Source organism: Balaenoptera ricei, chromosome X (genome assembly GCF_028023285.1).
Source record: "Balaenoptera ricei isolate mBalRic1 chromosome X, mBalRic1.hap2, whole genome shotgun sequence".
NCBI lineage: Eukaryota > Metazoa > Chordata > Mammalia > Artiodactyla > Balaenopteridae > Balaenoptera > Balaenoptera ricei.
Window position 1 is genome coordinate 96088883 of NC_082660.1, and position 23127 is coordinate 96112009.

At 35.5% G+C, this 23127-nt stretch overlaps 1 protein-coding gene across 2 annotated transcripts in view; it reads left to right on the plus strand.

The window, feature by feature from the left end:
• The window catches only part of PWWP3B (PWWP domain containing 3B), a 96556-nt gene that overhangs the window by 41336 nt on the left and 32093 nt on the right, over nucleotides 1-23127 (plus strand). The window contains exon 5 of one of the 2 annotated variants that reach the window (XR_009500245.1): nucleotides 20819-20873. The exons of the other annotated variant lie outside the window; for it this stretch is intronic. The gene's annotated coding sequence lies outside the window, so the exon portion shown is untranslated. Of the gene's footprint in view, nucleotides 1-20818; nucleotides 20874-23127 lie in introns of those variants that run through there. 2 annotated transcript variants of the gene reach the window in all.

Sequence of the window (23127 nt, forward strand, 5' to 3'; positions counted from 1 at the left end):
ATACTATGACTAAGTGGAATTTGTCCTAGGAATTCAAGGGCAGTTCATCATACAAAAATCAAACAATGTAATACATCATCTTAATAGAATAAAGGAAAAACCCCACATGATCACTTCTACTGATGTAGAAAGAAACATTAACAATTTCCAACACCCTTTCATGATTAAAACCCTCAGCAATCTCAGAATAGTAAAGAACTTCCTCAACCTGATAAAAGGCATCTAAGAAAAATCCACACCCAATATACATACTGATGAAAGACTGAAAACTTTCCCCTGAGACCAGAAGCCAGACAAGAATGCCTGCTTTCACCACTTCTTTGAAATATTATGCTGGAAGTTCTAGCCAGAGTAATTACTCAAGAAAAAGGAAAATAATGGGGGCATTCTCTTAGTTACTCTGGGCCTTTTGCCTCTCCCTATTAATTTTAGAATCAGGGTTTTTTTAATCCATAATATAATTTGCTGGAATTTTGAGTGGGATTGTGTTGAATCTATAGATCAAGTAGGGAAGAACTGACATCTTAACAATATTGTTTTCCTACTCATGTATATGAAATATTTATTTATTTAGATCTTTTATTACTTTTGTAATAAAAAGTAATGAAAGAATTTTGTAACTTCCTCATACAGATCTTGTACATATTTTATAAAATTTCTGCCTAGGTATTTAGGTTTTTGTACTAATGTAAATGGTGTTGTGTTTTTAATTTAAATTTCCAACTGTTCATTGCTGATATACAGGAAAGCAATTGACTTCCGTATATTATCCTTGTATCCTGCAACCTTGCATAAATGTTTACTAGTTCCAGGACATTTTTGTTGACTCTTTTGAGATTTCCTTCATTGATAATGATATATCATCTATGAACAAAGAGAGCTTTATTTCTTCCTTTCCAAACTGTATTCCTTTTATTTCCTTTCATTGTCTAATTGCATTAAATGGGACTCTCAGTACAATACTGAATAGGAGTAGTGAAACTGGCCATCTTGCCTTGTTTCTGAACTTGAGGAAAGCATCTAGTTTCTCACCATTAAGTGTTTTGTTAGTTGTAGGTTTTTTTGTAGATACTGTTTATCAAGTTTTGGAAGTTCCCCTCTATTTCTAGCTTGTTCAGAGTTTTTATCATGAATCTGTGTTGGATTTTATCAAAAGCTTTTTCTGCATCTATTGATATAATCATGTGATTTTTCTTCTTTAGCCTGTTGATGTGATGAATTACATGAATTGATTTTTGAATAATAAACTAGCCCTTGTATACCTGTAATAAATCTCTCTTAGTCATGATGTATTGCTTTTTTTATACATTGCTGGATTCAGTTGGCTAGGATTTTGTTGCAGATTTTTGCATCCATGTTCATGAGAGGTATTGTTCTAGAGTTTTCCCTTTTTTTGTAATGTCTTTATCTGATTTTGGTGTGAAGGAGATGCTGGACTTCTTCAGGAGCAGTTCTACTGTCTTCGTCTAGTGTATGGATGATGCGTTCTTGTGCTTTTGTTTGTCTCTTAATTTTTTTTGTAAACTGAGAATTTTGAATATTACAATTGGGGCACTCAGTAAATAAGATTCTCCTACCTCTCCCAAGTTTATTGTTGTAGTTTTTGTAGTAGTCGTTGTTTGTTTGTTTAGTGACTTCTGTACTAATTTTGTAAAGTCTGAATTCCTTCTCATGTGTAGACATTGAAATCTCTTTTTTCTTCCACTTGCTTAGTGGTCAGCTAGCGATTTGACAAAGATTCCCTTAAAGGCCTGGAATTTTTAAAATCCCAGTTTTTGCAGACAGAGCCTTTGTGTATGTTGAGGCATGTCTTCAACACTGAGCCTGTCAGTTTGTAACTCTGCCTTTTGTCCTTTTTTTGCTTGCAGAGCGTAGAAGTCAGCCAGAGATGAGAGCTTATAGCCTTCTCAGGTCTTTTCTAAGTATACACTCTACCCTGGGCTTGTAAGAGGCTTTCTATATTTTCAGGAATATGTCATAGTTTTCCTAGCCCTCATTTCCCAAATGTCTCATTCCCAGACTTTCCTAGGCATTTTGGTGAGTCTATTAATTGTCCCAACTGTAATCCATTACCCTGGGCAGCAGCAACTGATTTGACTTTAAGTGTTTTCAAAAAATGTACCCAGCAACCACCACAGGGCTGGGAGAGTTAGGTGTGATAAGAGCAAGCCTTTAAACCAGTACTCCAGGGATGCACGAGACAGACCAAAACAATCAACCACCTTTCTTTTACAATAAGGTCCCTATTATCTTTCTAGTGCAGCTACCCATACGGAGAAAGCAGCCTGTTGTCTTCAATGCCACCACCAAACTGGGGAGTGGGGAATGGAACCAGGGTAATTTAAAACGTCACAAAAATCTCTTATCAAGTTTCAGCCTTTTTTCCTTGATTCTTTCCCTGGTTGCTGCAAGCTTTTGGTCAGTGTCCAGAGTTCTTAAAAAGTTGATTCAGATAGGTTTTTCCCCCAGTTTATTCATTGCTTTTGTGGAGGACAGAATTTTCTTGTTATCTACTACGCCATTTTTGTTCAATTCTGTTTTTTAAACTTTTTTAAAAATTACACTCTTGTGAAATAACTGTATATTCACAAGCAGTTATAATAAATTATACAAGAGACCCTTTTTACGTTTTGTTGTCCAATTTGCCTCATTGGTAACACTTTGCAAAAGTATAGCATAATATCACAACAAAGCTATTTATATTGACACAATCCACCAACCTTACTTAGATTTCCTCAGTTTTACTTGAGCTTCTGTATGTGTATTTAATTATATACATCTTTTTCCCTGAGTAGGTTTGTGTATTCACCACCACAGTCAAAATACTGAACAGTTCCAACACCATGAGGATCTCTTTTGTTGCTCTTTCATAAACTTACTTACCTCCCTCTCCTCCTTCACCCATCCCTAACCAGTGGCAAACACTAATCTATCCTCTGTTTCTCAAATATTATTTCAAAAATGTTATGTAAATGAAATAATAAGATTTATAACCTTTTGGGTTTGTCTTTTTTCACTCACCATAATTTCCTGGAGTTTCATTCAAGTTGTTGTGTGTATAGCTTATTCATCTTTATTGCTGAGTAGTATTCCACAGTATGACTGTAATATAAAGAAATTATAGTTTCTTTAACCACTTACCCTTTGAAGGATAACTGAGTTGTTTTCATTTTAGACTATTACAAATAAAGCTGCTGTGAACATTTGTGTGAATATTTTTTATAAAAATGAATCTTCATTTCTCTGAGGAAAATCCCTAAGAGTGCAGTTGCTGAGTCCTATGGTAATTGCGTGCTCAGCTTTATAAGAACTTGCCAAACAATTCTCCAGAACAGTGTATATCATTTTAACTTTCCACCAGCAATATATGTGTGATCCCATTTCTCTGCATCCGCACCAATGTTTGGCATTGCCCCTCTCTCTTTATTTTTTTCTTTTTTGGCCACACCATGCTGCTTGTGGGATCTTAGTTCCCTGACCAAAGATTGCACCCGTGCCCTGGCAGTGAGAGCACTGAGTCCTAACCACTGGACTGCCAGGGAATTCCTGCCACTCTCTTTTATTTTAGCCCTTCAAATAAGTATGTAGTGATATCTCATTGTGGTTTTAATTTGCATTTCTCCAATGGTTAAATATATTGAATATCTTTTCATGTGTTTGTTTTCCATCTGTATAGTCTGTTTGGTAAAATGTCTGCTCATGTCTTTGGCCTACTTTCTAGCTTCTATTTACTATTGAGTTTTGAGAGTTCTCTAATATAATCTGAACGCTAGTCCTTTGTAGGATGTGTACTGTGCAAATATTTGTCCAGTTTGTAGCTTTTCTTTTCATCCTCTTCACGTGGACTTTCAAGAGCAAAAGCTTTCAATTTCAATGAGGTCTAATTGATCAAGTTTTCCTTTTTTTCATTGTGCTTTTAGTATAAGAACTAAGAACTCTGCTTAGCCTTATTTCCCAAAGATTTTCCCTCATGCTTTATTTTTTTCCAGAAATTTTATAGTTTTATGTTTTACATTTAAAGCTGTGCTCCATTTTGAGTTAAGTTTTTTAACAGGTATGATGTTTAGGTCACAGTTTATTTATTTTTGGATGTCCAATTGCTCCACACCATTTGTTGAAAAGCCTATCCCTCCTCTACTGGATTGTTTTTACAACTTGGTCAAAAATCAATTGAGCATAGTTGTATGAGTCTATTTCTGGATTGTCTATTCTTTTCCCTTGAACTATGTATGTATCTCTGCACCAGTACAACAATATCTTCCTTATGGTATAGATACAGATATAGATACACACAACATTGGATAGAGTGGTGTTATTCTTCTTCTACAAAATTGTTTTGGCTATACTAAATCCTGTGCCTTTATATATACAATTTTGAATAAGGTTGTCTATGTCTACAAAAGACTACTGAGATTTTTATAGGAATTGCAACAAGCCTATAAATAAATTCACATCTTTACTATATTGAGTCATCCAATCCATGAATACAGTATGCCTCTCCACTTATGTAGGTCTTTTATTTCTTTCCTCAGCATTTTGTAATTATCAGTATACAGAACCTATATGTGTTTTGATAAGTGTATACCTAAGTATTTCAACTTATTTGCAATTATAGTAAATTATGTTTTTTTCAATTTTGGTTTCTGCATGTCCATTGTCAGCAAATAGAAATACAATTGATTTTTGCATGTTGATAGTTTATTCTGTGACCTTACTGAACTAACATTTGTTCTAAGCAGATTTCGTAGGCCTATACAATTCCTTTGCATGAATATGTGGTAGCAGCTATTATGGCATATAATAAAAATGTACACTCATGAAAGAATCTGGAAACTATGTCACTAAACAAAACCTACATGTACTAAGTATCATCATATGAGAAACATGGAGTAGAAGTGGAAATTAAGAGGACAGAAATATACTTAATAGTAAAGATAGGCACTTCAGGCAAGAATTTGTCATTGGGGCTGCCAATCATTGCAAATTTCAAAACTTAGAAGATAGCAATGTCTCAAGTGACACTTCTGATAGAGGAGTCAGTATTCATGAGTGGGATTTTCCCCACTCATCCATAGATGTTTAAATAATATGGTTCCATGTTGACCTCTTTTTTTCCATATTGACCTCTTAAAAGGAGATTTCTCTCACTGAATTTAAAATTAGGCTTTCTCATCTAAACAAGTTGCATAAATGATTGGCAATACTGAAGCTAAGATTGTGTCCATGTACCCTCATTTCATCAAATACCATTCAATTGTTGCTGTGCTCTTTGGCAACACCATGTACTGTGTTCTGGGAACATAATTTTCCATGGCATAATTGCCTTAAAAATCTGGAAGTTGTTTGTTTTCTACTTGTATTTATGATGAGCTTCTTAGAATGCCAGCTTCAGGACCATCTTCAGAGGGATTTTTTGACTCCTTTATTTCTGCTTCATATCTTAGGGCCTGGCACATAAGAGATACCCTCAAAACATTTGTTAAATAAATTAAATGAAGGAGTGATATGGAAATCAAATCTCTTGATACCTGCTCTTTATTTGTATTTTTTTAAAAAGTGAAGCTCATGAGAAACCGTGATTCAACTCCTGTGATTTCTGAGGCTTAAAAATACTTTACCAACAGAGAGGTATTAGTCAAAGGGTACAAACAGTTATGCAAGATGAATAAGTCCTAGAGACCTACTGTACAGCATAGTGCCTACAGTTAATAATATACTGAATACTTAAAAATTTTCTAAGAGGGTAGATCTTAAGTGTTTTTATCACAAAAATGATAGTAATAAATAAAGAGGACAGGAGAAAACTTTTGGAGGTGATGGATATGTTTATGACATAGATTTTGGTGACGTGACGTTTTCATGGTTGTATACTTATCTCCAAATTCAAGTTGTATACATCTAAAATGTACAGCTTTTTATGTCAATCATACCTCAATAAAGTGATTTTTTAAAAAGCACTATACTCATTCCAATGAAATACATCGGAGGATGTAGCTGTTGACATAAGCTCAGCATTATCCAGGCATCAGGAACGACTTTGGCCAAAATTAAATAGAAAAAATACATGGTGGAGGAGTTTAAGATCTTTGAGTTTTAATTTAATTTGACATAAGAGCAAAATAATTTTTATTAAATTCTTTGCAGTTTATTTATTTATGGGAAGTTCATAAAGGGAAAGGGGAACTTTTTATTCGTTTTCAAATTTGGAGCATCTCTACATTCTGGTCATTTTATTATTGGTATATCTAAATGTGATCTTATATTAGAACTTCTGATGAACTATATTGAACAACATAGACGGATGTAAGGGAAGATGGGAAATAGGAGAGGGAGTGAACTTAGAGTAGGAAACTAGGACTACAGAGAAAGCAAGACTATGTTTGTAAATGAATAATTTGCTGCTACAGGTGTGGGAAATCTTGCTAATGAGATCGTGGTAACCAGGTGGCTAGATGAAATCCACAAGGAATTGATGGTACTACTGACTGTAGTACCAACAGCACAGGGCTCAATTGGCAAGTAAGAAAGTTTCAATATGGTGAGTAAAAAGACACCTCTAATAAAATCTGGTGATGGGATATGCAGCTACACACTTGGCTTACTTAAGTCTAATTAATGGTTAAGACATGTGAGTTAAAAGAACAAAGACCTTATGAAACATTGGGATGAAGGTGGGTCAAAGGTCCTCCATTTCCCTGGCTACTGGTTTCCCTGTTGAAGGACTTCACAGTAACACTCCTGATCTCTCTCCCTAAACTTCCCTCCCTTGGGGAGGATGAATGGTGAGCTTGGGAGAAGAAATTGTATGCCTGGATCAGTCCCTTCTTTTGTCATTGGATCTGACTGTCTACAATGAGGGTTCATTCTGGCTTTCTTTATGTTGTAAGTTAAAATGGACCCTTTCTGTGGTACTAGGAAATGATGAAGGCAGCAATTTTCTAGCAGTAACAGAGACTGGATAAGTAAACTTGTCTAGCTCAAGGGGGAATTATTTGCAAGCGTTTTGGTTAAATATCAGGAATAAAGCTAACATTTTGATGTCCACCTCTCTGTCACCCAAATCTTATTTTTCAATTGATTCTAATCTAGGGAACATAAAGAAGTACTTAACACATCTTCTATATTAACTTCAAAAGAAAAATAAAGCCATTCAAATCTCATGAGTTTTCCAGGATGACTTAATATAAATATAAATAATTAGCAGGAAGAGAAAATATTTCAAAGTTTCAAACTTAAAAATCACTGTACCATATATACACTACCAAATGTAAAATAGATAGCTAGTGGGAAGCAGCCGCATAGCCCAGGGAGATCAGCTCAGTGCTTTGTGTCCACCTCGAGGGGTGGATAGGGAGGGTAGGAGGGAGAGGCAGAGGGAGGATATGGGGATATATGTATATGTATAGCTGATTCACTTTGTTATACAGCAGAAACTAACACACCATTGTAAAGCAATTATACTCCAATAAAGATGTTTTAAAAATCCTAATATTAAAAAATAAGAAGAAAGAAAGAAAAAGAAGAAAGGAAGAAAGAAGAAAGAAAGAAAGAAAGAAAGAAAGAAAGAAAGAAAGAAAGAAAGAAAAGAAAAAAAATCACTGTACCAGACACTGAGAATATATTCCTTTTTCTGTGAGATTTCTCTTGAAAGGCCTTTGTCACTTCTGTTCTTTGGTGAGCAATACAGAACGTGGGCTATAGTCCGAGATATTCTAATCCCAGAGTGTATTTCAAAAGCCATTATCTTCAGATATATTTATATATCATCTTTATATAAACCTGCCTTTGTATTAAAAGAAAACATTCAAATATATTTGGAATTTTAGGATAAAAGGAAATATTATACTAAATGAGAAGTTGAAAAAAAATCTTCCCTTAGAATTGGGAAGTTTGGGGTAAGTTATTGGCACAGACGGTACACAATGAGAAAACATTTTGTTTATCCAAATTGAGAGTCCAGCTGATAAGTATGTGATTGAACTACTTAGCATAGTAAAATGTAAGGATTTTTAAAAGAAGGGAGAGTTTTCTGGGCACATTTGTGAGAAACAGAATTCTTCCACTGCCTTATTGGGACATTTATGTACACAGGGCTTATTCATTGAACAATGGAGTATATTTTATACAGCTTTACTTTCTGGTGCTTCTGGCATCTAATGTAAGCTTCTGGGTTGATCAACATTTACTTTTAGTCCTCTGAAGAAAAGGGAGTGGTTTGTAGGCTATGTGTGTGTTTGTGAGGTGAAAGTAGTGGTAGAAACATGAAAATGGGAGTGTTGGTTCTGGTTCCAGGTTACACAAAATAAGCACATCACCCATCTCTGCCACTGAATACAAATAAAACTTGAACAGAATGCATGGAGAAGCTATATGAGGACTCTGAAATGTAAATAGCAACGGGTAAGTTGGGAAAGGACAACCAAATTCAAAGTATCATGGAACTGACAGTGGGTTTAACATATTTTTTTCTCTTTGAACTCCCTGCCTTGAATGTAATACACTCTGAAACCCAGAAGCGAGCACTGCAGTGTAGAAAGTGAGGGCTCCAGAGAGCTTAAAGAGTTGGAAAGGAAATGCCTAACATTCATAGAGATCATAGATATGCCCCTTTTTCTTTCTATCTTTGAAATACACTTCATATTACATGCTTTTTTTCCAAAACGCATCATCAAATTAAACATAAAACCAAAAACTATAAAACATCTGAAAGAAAACATAGGAAAAAAATCTTTGTGACCTTTGGGTAGGCAAAGATTTCTCAGATGTGACACCAAAAACATGATTCATAACAAAACTAATTGATAAACTAGACATTATCAAAGCTATTCTCCTTGGAAAACACTGTTAAGAGAGTGAAAAGAGAAGCTACAGAGAGAAAATATTTTCAAACCACACCTTGATAAAGGACACATATCCAGAATATACAAAAAATCTCGGAACTTAGTAAGAAAATAAACAACCCAACATAATATAAAATCACAAAGCTCAATAATAAGATAATAAACAACAGAACATAAGATGGGAAAAGGATTTCAACAGACATATATATGGAATCTAAAAAAAAAAAAAAAAGGTCATGAAGAACCTAGGGGCAGGACGGGAATAAAGATGCAGACCTACTAGAGAGTGAACCTGAGGACACGGGGAGGGGGAAGGGTAAGTTGGGACAGAGTGAGAGAGTGGCATGGACATATATACACTACCAAATTTAAAATCGATAGCTAGTAAGAAGCAGCCACATAGCACAGGGAGATCAGCTCGGTGCTTTGTGACCACCTAGAGGGGTAGGATAGGGAGGATGGGAGGGAGACGCAAGAGGGAGGAGATATGGGGATATAGGTATACATATAGCTGATTCACTTTGTTATAAAGCAGAAACTAACACACCACTGTAAAGCAATTATACTCCAATAAAGATTTTTTTTTTAAAAAAATGTATAGAAATAGCAAATTAGTACATCAAAAGATGTTTAACATCATTCATTATTAGGAAAATTTAAATTAAAACCAAAATGAGTTAGCACCACACACCTATTAGAATGAATCAAATTTAAAATATTAACCACACTAAGTACTGGAAAGTTGTGGAGAAACTGGAACTATCATACACTGCTGGTGGGAATATAAAATGGTACGGACACATTGAAAAACAGTTTGGTAGACCACAAATAACAAATGTTTCCAAGGATGTGGAGAAAAGAGAACCCTTGTGCACTGTTGGTGGGAATGTAAATTGCTTGTAGCCACTGTGGAAAAACAGTATGGCGGTTTCTCAAAAAACTAAAAATAGAACAGCTAACACAACATTAAAAAACAACCATACTCCAATAAAAATTAATTTTTAAAAAAACTAAAAATAGAACTACCATATGACCCAGCAATTCCAGTCCTGGGTATATATCTGAAAAAAACAAAAACACTAATTCGAAAACATACATGCACCCCAATGTTCATAGCAGCATTATTTTTTTTTTAATTTTTTTTTTATAAATTTATTTATTTATTTATTTATTTATTTATTTATGGCTGTGTTGGGTCTTCGTTTCTGTGCAAGGGCTTTCTCCAGTTGCGGCGAGCGAGGGCTACTCTTCATTGCGGTGCGCGGGCCTCTCACTGTCGCGGCCTCTCCCGTTGCGGAGCACAGGCTCCAGACGCGCAGGCTCAGTAGTTGTGGCTCACAGGCTTAGTTGCTCTGCGGCATGTGGGATCTTCCCAGACCAGGGCTCGAACCCGTGTCCCCTGCATTGGCAGGCACATTCTTAACCACTGCGCCACCAGGGAAGCCCCTGATATAGCAGCATTATTTACAATAGCCAAGATATGGAAGCAACCTAAGTGTTCATCAATAGATGAAGGGGTAAAGAAGATGTGGTATATATATATAATGGAATACTACTCAGCCATAAAAAAGAATGAAATTTTGCCATTTGCAGCAATGTGGATGGACTTGGAGGGGATTATGCTAAGTAAAATAAGTCAGACAAAGACAAATACTGTATAATATCACTTATATGTGGAATCTAAAAAATTACCACAAACTAGTGAATATAACAAAAAGCAAACAGGCTCACAGATATACATAACAAACTAGTGGTTACCAGTGGGGAGAGAGAAGGGGGGAGGGACACGATAGGGGTAAGGGATTAAGAGGTACAAACTATTATGTATAAAATAAATAGCTACAAGGATATATTGTACAGCACAGGGAATATAGCCAATATTTTATAATAACGATAAATGGAGTATAACCTATGAAAATATTGAATCACTATGTTGTACACCTGTAACTTACATAATATCATACATCAACTATATCTCAATAAAAAATAAAAATAAAGAGGAAGAAAGAACTCTAAGGGATTGGTGCTATGGAAAATGGTTGTCAGCTGGCTTTATTGTCCTCTGAGCCAGCTGAGTGGTGGATGGGGCATTTGCTTCCTACCTCCCATTTTTTGTTATTCCTCTATTACTTACAGCATATTTATACAGAAATCTATATGAAATGAATGGTTATGTATAAACACAAATGTTTTATTTTTGCCATAGGTGTTTTTGACATTTTTTTCATATATTTCTTTTCCTTTGATTTCAGCCTCTCCCAAAGGTTTCTAATTAGCCTCCTTTCTGATCACAGGGCTATCAATAAAAATGATTGTCTGAAAAAAAATGGTTTGGCAGTTTCTTAAAAAGTTAAACACATACCTACCATATGATCTAGACATTCCACTCTTAGATATTTACCCCAAAGAAATGAAACTATATGTGCATAGAAAGATTAGTGCACAAATGTTCATAGCAATTTTATTTGAATTAGCCAAAAACCATAAACAGGAAAAATCCACATGTCCATTAAGAAGTAAATGAATATAGCAGCACTATTCACAATAGCTTAGACATGGAAATTACCTAAATGTCCATTGAAGATGAACGGACAAAGAAAATGTGGTACATATATACAATGGAATACTACTCAGCCATAAAAAAGAATGAAATAATGCCATTTGCAGCAACATGGATGCAACTAGAGATTATCACACTAAGTGAAGTAAGTCAGAAAGAGAAAGACAAAACCATATGATATCACTTATATGTGGATTTATGTGAAACAGAAACAGTATCACAGACATAGAGAACAGACTGGTGGTTACCAAGGGTGAGGGGGTTGGGGGAGGGATAGAATGGGAGGTTGGGGTTAGCAGATGTAAGCTTTTATATATAGAATGGATAAACAACAAGGTCCTACTGTACAGCACAGAGAACTATATTCAATATCCTATGATAAACCATAATGTAAAAGAATATTTAAAAATGTATATATGTATAGCTGAAACACTTTGCTGTACAGCAGTAATTAACATAACATTGTAAATCAACTATACTTCAATTTAAAAAAAGAAGTAAATGAATAAACTACAAACTGTAATATATCTATACCTATACCTATACCTATAACTATATCTACATCTATATCTCTATACCTATGTATATATCTCTATAGATATATATCAGTAAAGAAAATGAATTATTGATATATGCTACAACCTAGATGAATCTCAAAATAATTATTGTAGTGAAAGAGGAAAAGCAAAGAGAAAGCACATAGTGCATTATTGCATTAATATGAAATCACAGAAAATGCAAGGCCTATGAGTAACTGTGGAACAGGAGGGAGGCTGCAGGGAGTGGGAACAAGGAAGGATTATCAGAGGAGTGAGGAAGCTTCTAGGAATGAATGAAATGTTGCTATCTTGAGAGTGGTGATAATTTCATGAGCTTATGTATTATACAAAAACTGTGTTGTATAATTTAAAAATGTTAACAGTGTGTTTCATGTCAAATATACCCATGTACAGCCATTTAATAAAGTAAAATAATGGAAAAAGACATACCATGCAAACATTAATCAAAAGAATGCTGGAGTGGATATATTACTATGGTAAAAATTAGATTTCAGAACAAGGAACATTAAAGGGATAAAGAGGGGAATAACAATGATAAAGGATTCAATTGAAGAACTAAAAATCCCAAATGGGTATGTGCCGAACAACTGAGCTTCAAAATAACTGAAACAAAAAAGACAGAAATTAAAGGAGAAATAGAAAATTATGCATTTATTGTTGGTCATTTTAACATGATTCTCTGAATAATTTATGGAATAAATAGTAAGTAAGTTTGAATAAGATTTAGACAAGACTATGAACTAACCGATCTAATTGATATTTATGGAGCACTCCACACAACAACTAGCATAATAAACATTCTTTTCAAATGCATATGCATCATTTACCAAGATAGACCATATTTTGGACCACTAAAAATCCTCATTAAGGCTAAAATATTAAAATTATGCAAAATACCTTCTCTGATCATAATGGAATTAAACTAGAAATAAATTATAGAAAAATACTTTTAATACCCACTGTTTTAAAATTAAACATCATTCATAAATATCAATAACTCAATATGTCAAAGGGGAAGCCATAAGAAAAATTAGAAACTATTTTGAATGGAATAAAAATGAAACACAACATATCCAAATTATTGTGATGCTTCTAAAGCAATACTTAGAGAGAAATTTATAGCATGAAATCCTCGGAATAAGAAAGAAGAAAGATCCCTAATCAATGATCTAATCTACCACATTAAGAAATTAGCAGAAGAGCAAATTATACCCACAGCAAGGAGGAAGAGTGAAATGATAAAAATAAGAGTAGGAATCAATGAACTTGAAAGCAGAAAATCAATAAAGAAAATGAATGAAAACACAAAGTGATTCTTTTATAAGGTCAAGAAAATTGATAGCACCCTAGCCTGACTGATCAAGAAAAAACAAAAGAGCAAGAGAAAAGAAATAAATGACCAATTATCAGAAATTAAAGGTAAGATATCACTGCAGAGACTATAAACATTAAAAATATAATAAGGAAATATTATGAATAAGCTTTAATGCATAAATCCAACAACATAAATGATATAAACTAGCTGCCTGAAATAAACTACCGGCAGTCACTCAAAAAGCAATCTGCAGGGGACTTCCCTGGCGGTCCAGTGGTTAAGACTCCACGCTCCCAGTGCAGGGGGCACAGGTTTGATCCCTTGTTGGGGAACTAAGATCCCACATGCCACATGGAGCAGCCAGAAAAAAAAATCTACAGCGTTAATAGTTCTATATCTATTCAAGAAATTATATTCATAGTGAAAATCATTCCAACAATGAAAACTTCAGAACCAAATGTCTTCACGGGGGAATTCCACAAAATATTTAAGGTATAAATATTACCAATTCTACACGAATTTTTCTATAAAATAGAAAATAAAGGATCACTTCACACTCTTTTCATGAAAACAGAATTTTACCGAAGGCATAAACAGATAAAAAGATTACAAAAAATGAAAACTACAGGCCAATAACTCATTAATATATTCAATAGATGCAAGCATCTTTAACAAGCCTATGTCCTTAGCTGTAGACAATTTCTTAATGAATAGTTTCTTTGATCAATATAAAATGTTTTCTATATGTTTTTAAAAGCTATTTCCCTTGAATTCTTTTTTATGTTGTATTAATATTGTCCAATTTTCAATCTTTAAATATATTCTTGACATAATTTTTATATCTCTTCATTGTTTTTCAGAAAGTAATTTTAGGTGCATATATAAAATAGAAATACATTTGCCTAGTTAAATTTTACAATATGACTCTAATATTAGAGTCAACTCTCATCACCTGAGTATCCTCTTTCTCCACTTCTTTCAGATCAAATCTATTTTATCAGTTTTGCATATACCATTCAAGATCTTTTTCCATAGATATGGATATATCTTCATGTCCAAAGAAAATAATACAGAGTATTGTTTACCATCTGTGTGAGATTTTTACATTAATGGTATCATTTTGTCTCTTTGGTGTGTAATATTATTTTCTTTCTATATTAATATATTTAGATTCATCTCATTCTTTCGTTGGATGCATAATATTTCATTTTGGTCTAGACCTTATATTAATTATTCTATCCCCTCTAATGGTACTTTGTTTCCCGTTGTTTTTGTTTTGTTTTATTATGAAGACAATGCAGTGGATAATCATGACAACAGTTCTTTCCTGAAGCACAATAGAGAAATATCAATAGATGTTGAAAGAATCGCACACCCAATTCACATACCTTTCACTTCCAGAAAAAAAGAAGCAACATTGGCTTTTAAACCCCAAAACCGATGCCTGAGTCATTTGCAGTTATACGGGCTTTACGAAATCTCCAGCCTTTGACGTTATAGGGAAAAGAAGGAATGAAATATAATATTTAAAGAAAGTTGGCCTATTGAAACGTGGGCTAATTGTGAGTTTTATGTAGAACACTATTAAGGGAGTGTTAAATTGAGATGATTCTCTGTGGTGTTAAAAAAAAAAAATACTCCCTGCAAATAAAACTAGGAAGAGGAGACGAAGAGACAGAAAGGTTATACTGAAAGTAACAGAGCTAGTGAGTGGCAGAACTAGAATTCAAGCCCACAAATGTCTTTCTGGATATCTCTCTGATTAGGAAGTACAGCTGTGAATGATCCCAATATGAGAGTTGCCAGATAAAATACAGAACACTCAATTAATTTCAATTTCATATAAAGAAATTTTTTTAGTGTAAGCATGACCCATGAAATATTTGTTGTATATATGAAATTCAGGTTTAACTGGGCTTTCTGTTATTTTATTTGCTAAATCTGGCAATCCTACCAATATTTATCCTCTATGTTTAACTATAAAGGTTGTGTATCTTGGTTTCATTTTCCATTCTCTCCTCACACACACACAAAAGTTTTGAAAACCTTCATTTGGTTTATATATAGGTATATTTCTGGACTTGCCTGGGACATACTCTATGGGTCCTAGGAGGTTTGAGGTGGGTTCTTCTTGCTTTTGAGTCCCCCAACTGACCACAGAGGGGTCCCTTCTGTGCTTGTTAATAAGAAGTAGAGCTGCAGTAAGCTCAGTCTCTCTAACCTGAATAAACAGATATTATAGAAACTGTGTATGTTCTTACCTATTCTGTTGATAAGTTCATGTGGTATTCATCAAATGTACCTAAGTTTTATTTTTAAAATTAATCTTAATATAGCATATATGTAAAACACTTACCTATGAATGTATTATCCATGGTAGTCTGTAGGTTTCATCATTGCCTAGGGACCAGCATAATCCCTAAAGTAGCAGCCTCATATTTATCTTCTGTCCTGTGTCCCTGAGCACTATGGTGCAGTGTATCTATCCTCATTCAAGTTGTTCTTCATGGTCCTTGGTATGATGAGTGATTTTTTAACAAGTCCTGGACACTTTGACTATTGTGCTGGGAGATTCTTGATTTTAGGTAAATATTCTATTTCAACAGGTAGACAGTCACCCTTTTTAGGTCTAGCTTGTAGATCCTGGCCAACTTTTGTGACCTTTAGTTCAAACAGCAATTTAATTTTCAGAGCCCAATTCAGTACTATTCTTGTTGGCTTCATTCCGGCTCTACTAGTCTCTCTCTCGATCTCTGCTGGTGCCACCTATGTGCCCAAAGCCATTGGGTGGGAGTTGATGAAACACTGGGTCTTGGTTGCTGATACTGTGGTGGACTGACCCACCACTGCTCCATGCATGGAGTGTGGAACAGGTCCCTGGCTGGGCCTTGATGACTATGCCCCAGCTGTTGATTGGGCCACCACTGTTTCTATTGTTGGGCAGGGTGGATCTCCCCACTAGGTCTTTAATTGGTTGCCTTTTTTCAATTCCTTTGGACAGAAAGATTTTGTTTTCTTATGTTTTTCTTTTATGCCTGTGGGAACTTCCAAGTTGGAGGTTTCTTTGGAGCCCAATCAGGAATATATAAGAGATACAAAGAAAACCCAAGAGACTCACAGTGGTGTCTTTCCTCAAGTTTTGAGTTCTGTGTCCTGTCAGCTTCTTTCCTGCACCTTCAGAGTCCTTTTATGATTGTCTGTTGAATTATTCCCATGGTATTTAGACAAGAGAAAAAAGGAAAGTTAGTCAATGCCATTTTGTTTTGGAACTAGAAGTCAGTTTATCTTTTCTGGAGTCATTTTCTTCATCTTACCATTTTCATAAACATTTTTTCTAAAATTTACCAGTGTCCCTAGCCCAGGCAGCTCCTCAGTGGCTGGCTTTTCTAGTACTGTATCTGGAAGGTTAGTAGTCACTAAATTTTCTCCTCCCCATATTGTCCCAAAAGTACAAAAAATTCTTGGACATGGCCTCAATACATTCCTGGGGATGGTTGTAATCAAGTATCTCCATTATCAACAAGGATCTTGGTGGAGGGAAAATCTCATTCTCACATACTACTCAGGTTCTGCATCCTCATTGGGGTCATCTCGATGTCCAGATTCTAACATTTTCTGTTCTACCTCATTCATTCATTTGGTCATTCATTTAGCTTTAGCATCATGACTAGTAAGTGAACTACTGAGCTGTGGTACAATACTATCGTTTTGAGGATAAATTTAAGGTACAATAGAAAGAACGTGATAATCTTGTGAACCAGGTCATCTGGAGCTATTGACTGTTTACCCTGGGTTTGGATCTATATGGATTTTGAAATCCCTTTCAGCACAAGCATCTGTTATTTCAGGTTCTAAGGTGGTCCTGAACAGACATTGAACCCAGTTTTTGTGTGTCTGACAGGAAATCCAGAATGATAAACTATCCTTTTCTTCCACTTTAACTCATTGTTTCAAAATCCTTTTATTTTATGCCAATGGTAAATTTTGGGAGAATTGCTGAAATAATCTCTCCTAATATTTTATTCATTTATTCATTTACTGCATTGATTCTGAGGATGAATTTGTACTTCAGTTTCCTTGGAAAGCTAATGTAAAACTGATTGTTATGCTGATATTCTGGTTTCCATGACAACTGGAATATGCTATCTAATGGTCAGAGGTAGAAATAGTTAGCAAGGATATTCACGGGGAGAAAGAATGGCATACATGCATCTATAACAGGCCTACTGGGGAGTCTACCATCACTATGACTATGTGTCTTTTTACGTGTGTGTGTTTGAGGGAATGAGTTATTTTATTGGAGAAACTGGGTCTCATCCCCCCTGTAATTTGGGAGAAACTGTCAGGTCCTCAAGAGGAGAGTGGTAAATAACTGAGTCACCAGTTATTTATTCAATTTCCTTGTCTCTGTGCTCTAAAATAGCCTGACACCTGTGAGAGGAGAACCTCTTGAGCCTTTGATTCTTTCAAATGGATTCTGTCAGTGGACATAGAATAAAATGTGGATGATCCAAAAGAGGATTAAATTAATTTTATGATTTAAAAAATGTATATAATATTTTTCAATTTTAACATTATGTATTAAAAATTCCCCTGACAACATGGGTATCACTTATCAGGAAAAAAATGAATTTTAGTAATGAGCTAAATTCCCCTTAAACTGTCCTATATATTCAATACCAAAATAATTATCAAAAGTTCCTTTTAGGGCTTCCCTGGTGGCGCAGTGGTTGAGAATCTGCCTGCAAATGCAGGGGACACGGGTTCGAGCCCTGGTCTGGGAAGATCCCACATGTCGCGGAGCAACTGGGCCCGTGAGCCACAACTACTGAGCCTGTGCGTCTGGAGCCTGTGCTCTGCAACGGCAAAGGCCGCGACGGTGAGAGTCCCGCGCACCGCGATGAAGAGTGGCCCCCACACCGCGATGAAGAGTGGCCCCCACTTGCCGCAACTAGAGAAAGCCCTCGCACAGAAACGAAGACCCAACACAGCCAAAAATAAATAAATAAAATAAAAATTTTAAAAAAAGTTCCTTTTAATTACACAAGGCAATTATAAAATGTATCTAGTGTCAGTAAGGTGCCAGAATAGCTAAAATATTTTTATTATATAGGACCGTTACCACCTGCTCTTTTAGTGTAATAAAGAAATTTCCTTACTCATTATTTTTAGGAAATACTGCATTCAAGTGCCTATAAATTTCCACAGGCAGCATAGGACAAGAAGCTCTAAGGTAATAGCTTGGAATTTTGGTGATGTGGGTTTGGGAGAAAAGTGAAAAAAAATGAATTTCAGTCTATGGGTGTCGGTATTCATGGGAGTCATTTTAAGAAATGTGCACTTACTGAAAGAGAACTCCATACTAGGATTTCTTTTCCTTGAGGTATATGTTAATCAATCACCTGGATAAGTGGTAATCAGAATATTGCTTCCAAAATACTATTTCTATAGAGCATGACTATCAGTTAACTGAAAACTCCTTTTTTTTTTAGTTAATTAATTAATTTATTTTTATTTTTATTTTTTTATTATTTTTGGCTGTGTTGGGTCTTCGTTTCTGTGCGAGGGCTTTCTCTAGTTGCGGCAAGCGGGGGCCACTCTTCATCGCGGCGTGCGGGCCTCTCACTATCGCGGCCTCTCCTGTTGCAGAGCACAGGCTCCAGACGCACAGGCTCAGTAGTTGTGGCTCACGGGCCCAGTTGCTCCGCGGCATGTGGGATCTTCCCAGACCAGGGCTCGAACCCGTGTCCCCTGCATTGGCAGGCAGATTCTCAACCACTGCACCACCAGGGAAACCCCTGAAGACTCCTTTTTGATTAGTGATTTTATTTCAATCTAAGAGCAATTGCAGAAAATGAATCATTTTTGTTAAAAGCATAGGAATTAAAAACTCCTAATTTTTACATTTTATTACTTTCAATTTTTTTATTTTATCGTGGTGAGAACATTTAACATGAGACCTACCATTTCAACAAAATTTAAAGTGTACAGTACATTATTGTTGACTGTAGGTACAATGTTATATAGAAGATTTCTAGAGCTTATTCATCTTACTTAACTGAAATTTTGTGTCTGTTGACTAGTAACTTGCCATTTACCCCTCCTCCCAGATCCTGGAAACCCATTATTTCACTCTTTGATTCTATGAATTTGACCATTTTAGATATATCATGTAAATGGAAGCATGCAGTATTTATCTTTCTGTGACTGGCTTTTTCCACTTAGCATAATGTCATCAAGGTTCATTCATGTTGTCACATACGGTTGAATTTCCTTCTTTTTAAAAGTAGAATAATATTCCATTGTATGCATACCACACTTTCTCTACTCATCCATCTGCTGATGGATACTTAGGTTGTTTCTACATCTTGTCTATTGTGAATAGTGATGCAATGAACATGGGAATGTTAATACCTCTTCAAGATCTTGATTCAGTTCTTTTGGATAAATACTCAGATGGGATCATATGGCATGTCTACACTTAGTGTTTTGAGGAACATCATATTGCTTTTCATGGTGGCTGCACCATTTTGCGTACCCAGCAACAACGTGCAAGGGTTCCACTTTCTCCATATTGTCGCCAACATTTGTTATCTTTTATTTTTTTAATAATGGCCTACCTGACAGGTGTGAAGTGATATCTCATTGTGGTTTCAACTTGTATTTCACAGATGATTAGTAACATTGAGCTTCTTTTCATATCCCTCTGTCATGTATGTCTTCTTTGGAGAAATGTCTATTCAATTCCTTAGCCCATTTTTAAAGTGAGTTATTACTTTTTTGGCTATTAAATTATAGGGGTTCCTTTTATAATTTGGAGATTAACCTCTTATCAGATATATGGCTTGCAAATGTCCCATTCCACAGATTGCCTTTCCCCTCTGTTGATGGTTTCCTTTGTGGTGCAGAAGATTTTTAATTTGATATAGTTTCACTTTTTAACTTTGGTTTTATTGCCTGTGATTTTGGTGTCAAATCCATGAAATAATTTCCAAGATCAATGTCATGAAGCTCTTCCTGTATGTTTTGTTCTAGGATTTTTAGAGTTTCAAGTCTTATATTTCAGTCCTTAATCCATTTTGAGTTGATTTTTTTGTGTATGATGTAAGATGAGTCCAATTTTATTCTTTTGCATGTGAATACCCAGTTTTCCTGTCACCATTTGTTGAACATACTATCCTTTCTGCATTGTGTATTCTTGGTAAGCTTGTCAGTTTATTTTTCTTTACAGTTTATTTTAAGTTGACAACAACTTAACTTCAATCACATACAAAAACTCTACATTTTAACTGCCCCCCACACATGCTTCATGTTACTGTTGTCATGGTTTACATGTATTTATATTGTGTATCATTTAACTTACTTTTAAATTATAGTTATTTTTAATGCTTATTTTAATACTTTTGTCCTCTACCTTTAATACTAGAATTAAAAGTGTTTCTTTCCTAACACCATTACAGTAATGCAGGATTCTCTATTTGTTGATATATTTACCTTTCCCAAAGAGTTTCATACTTTCCTATGCTATTGTGTTCCTGTTTAGGGTCCTTTTGGTTCAACTTGAGCAAGTCTCTTCAGCATTTCTTGTGAAGCAGGCAAGTAGTAATGGACTTCCACAGCTTTTCTTTTTATTTATTTTTTGGGTAGGGGGAGTCTCTTTTTCCCCTTAATTTTTAAAGAACAGTGTTGCCAGATGTAATATTCTTGGTTGACATATTTTTTTTAAGCAGTCTGAATATATCATCCCACCCCCTTATGGCTTGCAAGTTTTCTCCTCAAAAATCCACTCATAGTCTTATGGGGTTTCCCTTGTATGTGAAAAGTCACTTGTCTTGGCAACTTGATTATAATGTGTCTCACTGTGGATTTCTTTGTTTACGTATTATTTGGGATCCATTAGGTGCCTTGGATATGTATGTCCATTTCTTTCTCTAAATTTGGGGAGTTTTCAGCCATTATTTCTTTGAATAAGTTTTATGGTCCTATCTCTCTCTTCTCCATCTGGGACTCCCACAATGCATAATCTGTGTGATAGTATCCCATAAGCTTTCCCACTCTTTTTACTTTTTTATTTTTTTACTCCTCTGACTAAATTATTTCCAATTGATTATTTCTGTATTCACTGATCCTTTTTTCTGCTTGATCTAGTCTCATGTGACTCCTTTAGTGGATTTTTCACTTCAGTTATTGTGTTTTTCAGCTCCATGAATTCAGTTTGGTACTTTTTAATATTGTTTATCTCTTTATTGAAATTCTCACTTTGTTTGTGCACCATTCTCTTGATAGTGGTGAGCAACATTATGACACTTAATTTGAATTCTCTGTCAGTCTCTGTAAATCATGTATCTTGATTTCCTTAAGGTTCGATTTTGGAGATTCATTGTACACCTTTAGTTTGGAACATCTTTCCCTGATTCTTCAATTTTTTTGACTCTCTGTGTTGATGTCTGTATATTAGACAAAGTAGTCACCTCTCCCAGTCAGTCTTCATGGACTGGCCTCACACAGGAGAAGAGCCCCATCCATCACCCTGGCTGAAGATTTAAGGGCTCTCCAACAACTGTTTCCCTCCCTAAGGAGAGGCAAGCTGCTGTGTTTTTGTCTGCTCACTTGGTCCTAAGCTGGGAGAATCTAGGGCCTCTACAAGTCCAAACTGCTGTTCTCCCCCAGGTGGCTAGACTGTGCTAGACCCACCAGAACTCCAAGACTGGAAAGTCAGATGCCATTTCTTTGGGCATCCCTGGAATAGATGGAGTGTTAGATGCATGGATCTACTTCTACCCTCACAGGGGAAGGCTGAGAGCTGGGATTTTTCATTCACTCACTCTATGCCTAGCAGAAGGGAAGGAGCTTTGGTATCTAACAGTCCAAACCATCATCTCCATTCTCCCCCAGGTGGCTAGATTGTATCAAACCTATCAGAACTCCAAGACTGGAAAGACAAAAAACAGTTCTCTGGGGAGCCCCTCAGAAAAAGTTGGGGTGCCGAGCCAATCTCTTCCCTCCCCTGGGAGAAGCTGAGAGTTAAGTGGTTTCTTCCTGATCATATAGCCCTGCACCAGAGGCAGAGACTGAGAAGGTGTCCTGAATCTGCCTGCTGGCTTCAATGAGTCTGGTTTCATGTTCGCCCAGGGTGCAGAAGCATTTCATTTAGTTTCTGGATTTATCACAAAGGGAATTTGTCCATGAATTGTTATTGAATTGGTGTGTTTGTGAGGGGGAGGAGGGTCCAAGACTTCCTACACCACCACCTTGCTGATGGAACTCTTGGATATTTTATTTCTTGATGATCATTTAAAAACTATGAACTGATGGGTCATGGATTGGGCAAGATTAATATTTGTTATTTATATTAATTTGATTTTGTATTTAAACATTACACCAGGTTCTAGAAGATCTGGATCAGAATAAATATTTGGATAAATGTAAACCCGAAAGTTTCTGAGATTTTGGGGGATACTTTAACAGGCTAGGTATTTTTCAGTGCATGTTCCAATGGTCAAAGAGAGCACAGGGAGAAAAAAAGAAAGAAAGAAAAAAAAAAGGAAGGAAGGAAGCAAAGGGAAGGGAAGGAAGGAAGGGGAGGAAGAAAGAGTGAGAGAATGAGATTTCTATGGGTACAGAATATGAAATGAAATTACTGGAAGTTTATATATAAACTTGGTAGTAGAGGATGTATTGAAAAAGGGCCACTGTGTGCTGTGCCAGTTCATTTAGACATTTTTTTATGAAAGAGATTTTCCTATTATTTGTTTATATTAAGCATGCATCATTTTTTATCAGGAAAAACACTGATATTTTTATTTTGAGGGTAGGTAGGAAATACACCATCAACATAACTCACACTTTCTA